We start from the raw sequence: 8,298 nt of genomic DNA on the forward strand, positions 1-8,298 counted from the left end.
CAGTAGGCCTGGGCTCTGGGTTGTTCTTCGTGCTTTCGGAGTCCCTGACCCTCTGCTCACGATCATTAAGGACCTTCATGATGGTGAGCGGGCCCGGGTTAAACTACTTGGCCGGGAGTCAGAGCCATTCCCTGTACAACTTGGGGTGCGACAGGGATGTCCTCTGGCTCCCACATTATTTAACATCTATTTTGACCACGTAGTTCGTGAAGCCTTCAATAGCTGTACCGGGGGAATCTCCATTTGGTACAGATATAATGGGAGGCTGATCGATGTCCGGGTGCAATCAAGGGATGGCTCCCTATTGGTCAACCACGTTATGTATGCCGATGATTTGGTAATAGCTGCTCATTCAGAGGAGGAGTTGGAGACGCTGCTGCTGAGACTGGAGTGGCGAATGGCGGTTGTTGTGTGTAGGTGTGGGTGTGTGTGTGCGGGTGTGTGTGCGGGTGTGTGTGTGGGTGGGTGTGTGGGTGTATATATGTGTGGGTGTGTGTGGGTTTGTGTGTGGGTGTGTGTGTGGGTGTGTGTGTGTGGGTGTGTGTGTGTGTAGGTGTTTGTGTGTGGGTGTTTGTGTGTGGGTGTATATGTGTGTGGGTGTGTGTGTGGGTGTGTGTGTGTGAGTGTGTGGGTGTGTGTGTGGGTGTGTGTGTGTGGGTGTGTGTGTGTAGGTGTTTGTGTGTGGGTGTTTGTGTGTGAGTGTATATGTGTGTGGGTGTGTGTGTGTGAGTGTGTGGGTGTGTGTGTGGGTGTGGGTGTGTGTGTGTGTGGGTGTGTGTGTGTAGGTGTTTGTGTGTGGGTGTTTGTGTGTGGGTGTATATGTGTGTGTGTGTGTGGGTGTGTGTGTGTGTGGGTGTGTGTGTGTAGGTGTTTGTGTGTGGGTGTTTGTGTGTGGGTGTATATGTGTGTGGGTGTATATGTGTGTGGGTGTGTGAGTGTGTGGGTGTGTGTGTGGGTGTGTGTGTGTGGGTGTGTGTGTGTGTGTAGGTGTTTGTGTGTGGGTGTTTGTGTTTGGGTGTATATGTGTGTGGCTGTGGGTGTGTGTGTGTGGGTGTGTGTGGGTGTGTGTGTGCGGGTGTATATGTGTGGGTGTGTGTGTGTGTGGATGTGTGGGTGTCCGTCTACACTCTACAGGATGGAGACCGACAAGACCCCCCCGCCCCCGAGCGTGAGCGTGTGGGGCCTCCTGCCAGAGTGTTTATTCCTGGACACTTAAAAATAGATCGCTCATGACCGTCGCAGGATGTGTCTGTGCGTGTATCTGTGTGTGTGTGCGTGTATCTGTGTGTATGTGCGTGTATCTGTGTGTGTGTGTGTGTATCTGTGTGTATGTGCGTGTATCTGTGTGTGTGTGCGTGTATCTGTGTGTATCTGTGTGTCTGTGCGTGTATCTGCGTGTGTGTATCTGTGTGTGTGTCTGTGTGTCTGTTTGTGTATCTGTGTGTCTGTTTGTGTATCTGTGTGTCTGTGTGTGTGTGCGTGTATCTGTGTGTCAGTGCGTGTATCTGTGTGTCTGTGTGTGTGTCTGTGTGTGTCTGTGTGCATCTGTGTGTGTCTGTGCGTGCATCTGTGTGTGTGTCTGTGCGTGCATCTGTGTGTGTGTGCGTGTATCTGTGTGCATCTGTGTGTGTGTCTGTGTGCATCTGTGTGTGTGTCTGTGCGTGCATCTGTGTCTGTGCGTGCATCTGTGTGTGTGTGCGTGTATCTGTCTGTGTGTGTCTGTGTATGTCTGTGTGTGTGTCTGTGCGTGTATCTGTCTGTGTCTGTGCTTGTGTCTATGTGTCTGTGCCTGCATCTGTGTGTGTGTGTCTGTGCGTGTATCTGTCTGTGTCTGTGCTTGTGTCTATGTGTCTGTGCGTGCATCTGTGTGTGTGTGTCTGTGCGTGCATCTGTGTCTGTGTGTGTCTGTGTGTATGTCTTTGTGTCTGCGTCTGTGCATGTATCTGTATGTATCTGTGTGTGTCTGTGTGTGTATCTGTATGTGTCTGTGTGTATGTCTCTGTGTATGTCTGTGTGTGTGTCTGTGCGTGTATCTGTCTGTGTGTGTCTGTGTGTATGTCTTTGTGTCTGCGTCTGTGCATGTTTCTGTATGTATCTGTGTGTGTCTGTGTGTGTATATGTGTGTGTCTGTGCTTGTGTCTATGTGGCTGTGTGTATGTCTGTGTGTGTGTCTGTGCGTGTATCTGTCTGTGTCTGTGTGTGTCTGTGTGTATGTCTTTGTGTCTGCGTCTGTGCATGTATCTGTATGTATCTGTGTGTGTCTGTGTGTGTATATGTGTGTGTCTGTGCTTGTGTCTATGTGGCTGTGTGTATGTCTGTGTGTGTGTCTGTGCGTGTATCTGTCTGTGTCTGTGTGTGTCTGTGTGTATGTCTTTGTGTGTGCGTCTGTGCACGTATCTGTGTGTATCTGTGGTAGTGTAGCGGTTAGCGCGCTGCGCTACACATCTGGCAAAACGAGTTCCATTCCTGCTCACGGCCAACACGGGCAGTGGGAGCGTGGCGGTGAGGTGTGGGAAGCTGTAAGCCCCAGGATACTTTGGGCTCGCCTTCCCATCAACCGGAGGCGAGGAGTGGTGGTCGTGGTTACTTATGCCCCCACCGAAGATGAACATCCGTGGAGGGATGCAGGCAAAGCCGATGAGTCAGATGCCTTCTATGACCTCCTGTCACAGGTGCTGGCTAAAGTGGCCACTCGGGACAGAGTCATCTTGTTGGGTGACTCCAATGCCCGAGTTGGTCATGATGCTGGCACCTGGTCTGGAGTGATTGGAAGGCATGGGCCAGATCAGTTCAATAACAACGGTAGGAGGCTGCTAGATTTTTGTGCAGCCCATGGGCTTGTAATTACCAACACGCTGTTCCGGCATCGGCGCATCCACACAACATCATGGATGCATGCCGGGTCCAAGCAAGAACATCTGCTGGACTACATAGTAACGGACCAGTGGATGCGAGCCCATGTCCTTGACACCAGGACCTACCGTGGAGCTGATCTGCCCTCTGATCATCGACTTGTCATCTGTAATATGCGCCTGCCTTTCTTCCACTCCGGTGGTGGGTGTACACCCAGGACCCCATTCCAACTTAAGGTGGCCTGGTCTCAGCTGATGGAAGTTGCAAGCGAGAATTTCATCATCGCTTGCGGCTGGGGTTGGTATCGCCCCCCACTCCTCCTGATGTCGAGGGTAATCTCACTCCTCAGTGTGCCAGGAAAGGTCATGGCAATGATTATTCAACATCGCCTTGCTAGGCACGCTGAGGAGAGGCTTGCAGAGCCCCAATGCGGTTTCTGGAAAGGGCGGTTTTGCACAGATGCCATATTTTCTGTCCGTCAAATCAATTTATAACATTTTTGACATACGTTTTTCTGGATTTTGTTGTTGTTATTCTGTCTCTCACTGTTCAAATAAACCTACCATAAAAATTATAGACTGATCATTTCTTTGTCAGTGGGGAAACGTACAAAATCAGCAGGGGATAAAATACTTTTTTCCCTCACTGTAGGTGTGTGTGTAGGTGTGTGTGTAGTTGTGTGTGTGTGGGTGAGTGTGTAGGTGTGTGTGTGTAGATGAGTGTGTGTGTAGGTGAGTGTGTGTGTAGGTGTGTGTGTAGCTGAATGTGTGTGTGTAGGTGAGTGTGTGTGTGTGTAGGTGTGTGTGTAGGTGAGTGTGTGTGTGTGTAGGTGAGTGTGTGTGTGTAGGTGTGTGTGTAGGTGTATATGTATGTAGTTGTGTGTGTGGGTGAGTGTAGGTGAGTGTGTGTAGGTGTGTGTGTAGGTGAGTGTGTGTGTGTGTAGGTGTGTGTGTAGGTGAGTGTGTGAGTGTGTAGGTCAGTGTGTGTGTAGGTGAGTGTGTGTGTGTAGGTGTGTGTGTAGGTGAGTGTGTGTGTAGGTGAGTGTGTGTGTAGGTGAGTGTGTGTGTGTGTAGGTGAGAGTGTCGGTGTGTATGTAGGTGAGTGTGTGTGTGTGTGTGTAGGTGTGTGTGTAGGTGAGTGTGTGTGTGTGTGTAGGTGTGTGTGTAGGTGAGTGAGTGTGTGTGTGTGTGAGCTTCGTGTCTGCACAATGCACGGTGAGGTCACGCCGCTGTTTGTTATTTCCCGTGCGGGGGGAGGATTTGTCCGGAGCACAAAAAACAATGACAGAGCCCCCCCCGTCTCCCACCGCGGCTTCCCGTACACGTCGGCATAGGCGCCTCCACGTCTGTGCTCGAGCAACCAGCTCCCATCATCATCACCATCATCATCATCAGCATCATCATCATCACCACCACCATCATCAGCATCATCATCAGCATCACCATCAGCATCATCATCATCACCACCACCATCATCAGCATCATCATCATCATCATCACCATCAGCATCATCATCATCACCACCACCATCATCAGCATCATCATAACCATCATCATCATCAGCATCATCATCATCATCACCACCACCATCATCATCATCACCACCACCACCATCATCAGCATCGTCAACATCACCAACGGCATGTCCACCGCTGTCACGATCAGCATCATCATCAGCATCATCATCACACCACCATCACCACCATCATCAGCATCATCATCATCACCACCACCATCACCAACATCATCAACATCATCATCACCACCATCATCATCACCACCATCATCATCACCACCATCATCACCACCACCACCATCATCATCACCACCACCATCATCACCATCATCAGCATCGTCAACATCACCAACGGCATCTCCACCCCTGTCACGATCAGCATCATCATCACCATCATCATCAGCATCATCATCACACCACCATCACCACCATCATCAGCATCATCATCATCACCACCACCATCACCAACATCATCAACATCATCATCACCACCATCATCATCACCACCATCATCATCACCACCATCATCACCACCACCACCATCATCATCACCACCACCATCATCACCATCATCAGCATCGTCAACATCACCAACGGCATCTCCACCCCTGTCACGATCAGCATCATCATCACCATCATCATCAGCATCATCATCACCACCACCACCATCACCACCATCATCAGCATCATCATCATCACCACCACCATCACCACCATCATCACCATCATCATCACCACCATCATCATCACCACCATCATCACCACCACCACCATCATCATCACCACCACCACCACCATCATCAGCATCGTCAACATCACCAACGGCATCTCCACCCCTGTCACGATCAGCATCATCAGCATCATGGTCACCATCACCAGCATCGGCCCTCATCACCATCCATCAGCATGATCACAACACAACGAGCAACGGGCTCCCATCATCATCACCACCATCCTCATCAACATCGTCAACACACGGGCATCACCACCGGCGTCAACATCATTAACCGCATCACCATCGCAGTCATCGTCGGCATCATCACCACCAGCATCGTTGTCAATCGTCATCACTATCATCAGCAGCTTCATCACAGCACAATGAGCAGCCAGCTGTTATCACACCTCATCGACACTGGCATCACGACAAATCACCAGCATCGCCATCACTGTCAGAATTGATTGATTGATTGATGACAGATCAATGATGATGACAGTGATGATCGTGACACATTCAGATCGTCATCGGCATCAGTGTGATTGTGATCAGCATCAGCGTCATCACCCTTACCGGTACCACCACTTTCATCAACATCATCATCACTTATCAATAACATCGTCACGATCATCATCATCACCACCACCATTGTCATGTTCAAAATGTCAATTAATAAACAGCCCTTTATTGATCCACTGCTGGACTAAGGCCTCCCCGCCACACCATGTCTGTGGTCTTGCCGATTGATTGACCAATCTTCACCACGGTGTCCATGGCGGGTCAGTGAACGGAACCTCGCCCCCCAAGATCCTCATTCTCATCGGCCCCAAATCTTCGTCCGGTGCAACAAAAGAAATGCGCGGAAGTTTCCACTTCCTTAAACAAACTTCCGCAGATTTTTTTTTTACACTTTATTTTTTACCAAACAAGCCAAAGCTCTTCTTGGCGAGTAACTAGACGATACTATTATAAACAAAACTATTTTTCATTTCCCAGGTAAGACCCACCGAGCTATGTAATAGCTCTTTTTCAGAAGCGACCTGGTCACAGATGATAACTCAACGAAGTTGCTTATCGTCATCATCAAGTGGAAATTGATAGCAGCCCAATACTCTACAATGCGTGATGGTGATTCTTTAATGTGGAGGTAAAAACGCGGAGGATCCGGACAAAAATCCACGCGACCACGGGGAGAAGCAGAGGAAGAGAGAGACACGCGCACTCCAAATATACAGCAGCAGGCGTCAGGGTCGGGATCGAATGCCCATGCCCTCCTGTACACCAGGCGAGGGAGTTAACATCTCATAGCCACCGTGGTTCAGGAAGATCTTGCTGAGTCTCGAGACTCGTCGTCAAGAGGGCCCCAGCCTTGCGATTTAGAAGAAAGTGTTGATCTCAGGCCCAAAATACCCACGGGCCAGTAACAAACGGCACTGTTTGAGGTTGCACGTCACAGACAAGGAGTTGTGTGTGACGCCCTTCTTGAATCGAGCAAGGTTCGTGTGAGCACTTGGTGCAAGATACGATGATGAGAGGGAGGTGCGGAAAGACACGTGGCACGGGCTGTAGTGTGGTGAGTGAGTGGGTGAGTGAGTGGGTGAGTGAGAGGGTGAGTGAGAGGGTGAGTGAGCGGGTGAGTGAGTGTGTGAATGAGTTTTGCAGTGACGGGCAGTGTGGTGAATGAGTTAGTAGATGGGTGGGCGAGTGTGTCGTTGGGTGATGGAGTGGGTGAGTGTTGTTGTAGTGACGTGCAGTGTGCGGAGTGAGTTAGTGGGTGGGTGAGTGTGTCAGTGGGTGAGTGTGTCAGTGGGTGAGTGAGTGAGCGTCGTTGTGTTGACGTGCAGTGTGCTGAGTGAGTTAGTAAGTGGGTGAGTAAGTGGGTGAGTAAGTGGGTGAGTAAGTGGATGAGTGTGTCAGCGGGTGAGTGTGTCAGTGGGTGAGTGAGTGAGCGTCGTTGTGTTGACGTGCAGTGTGATGAGTGAGTTAGTGGGTGGGTGAGTTAGTAAGTGGGTGAGTGTGTCAGTGGGTGAGTGTGTCAGTGGGTGAGTGTGTCAGTGGGTGAGCTATCATTTGTGGCGGCCAGGTCGCTTCTGAAAAATAATTGAATAGCTCAGAAGACTTTTCCTGGTAAGATTGTTTTTGGAATGGTTTAGTTTGATTTGTTTGTTGTTGTTTACATTTCCTAAACGTTTCCCTCCCATCGTGTTTTGTGTACTGTTGATTGTTGTGACGTTCTGACCACGTGCCCCTACTTGGACGTCTGTGGGGGAAACAGAGCTTGAAAGCTCATCGGATTTCTCCTGCAGTATAAACACCGATTCTGAATCCTGACCTCTGGTGGTCTCCCTGTAGCATATGTTAGAAAGTGGCCCTAATATAAAAACATGTAAATATTAAAACACACATGTTTAACTTGCATAGTAAAGTAATTGTAATGTTTTCATTTGCTATACAGCCATATAATACGACAAATCGCTCACCTTAAACACCCAGTCGTTCATAAAAGTTGGAGGCGGTATAGTACTATAGTCATAGAGCAAGTGCAGAATCACTGAACCGGAACTCATAGCTTGAAAGCATTTTAGCGGGGGGCCCTTGAAAGTGGGGGGGGGGGGGGGGAGCATATGTAGCTACTTTTAACACATTCCTGCGGAGGGAGCTGGTAGGAACGTTGGGTTGCTCGGTCAATGGCCAGGGTCAACGGCGGCGTGGTGTATTCCGCAAATATGCCCGACTATGAGGGCAGGCACAAGCCGGTGTGAGTAGGTTAAACGTTGAGTTTTATAAGGGCACCACGGGGTGAGCAGCCCCTCCCCACCCAGCCCCTCCCTGCACAACGGACGGACACAATAATCCCCTGTGGGCTGGTGGAACCAGTGAGTTCCTAGCAGCACTAGGATATAATCCGGCACTGATTGATTGATCGACACCCCCCGCCCATTCCCACATCTGTTGCTGGCTCGCTAACAACGGCGCCCCTAGTGGAGGGGAGGCCCTGGGTGGTGATTCGGGTCTGCCTAAGCCTGTGAACAGTAGGCGAGAGGGGCCGTCCATAAATGACGTCACACACCATTTGAAACAATTGGGGTGGGGGTGGGACAGCAGAGGTGTTATCACCATTTGTGTATTGTCGGGGGGTGGGGGGGCTTTGGGGCCGTCCATAAATGACGTCACGCGATTTTGGACGATTTTTGACCCCCCCTCCCCCTTGTCAC

Source organism: Lampetra planeri, chromosome 52 (genome assembly GCF_965212315.1).
Source record: "Lampetra planeri chromosome 52, kcLamPlan1.2.h2, whole genome shotgun sequence".
Taxonomy (NCBI): Eukaryota; Metazoa; Chordata; class Hyperoartia; order Petromyzontiformes; family Petromyzontidae; genus Lampetra; species Lampetra planeri.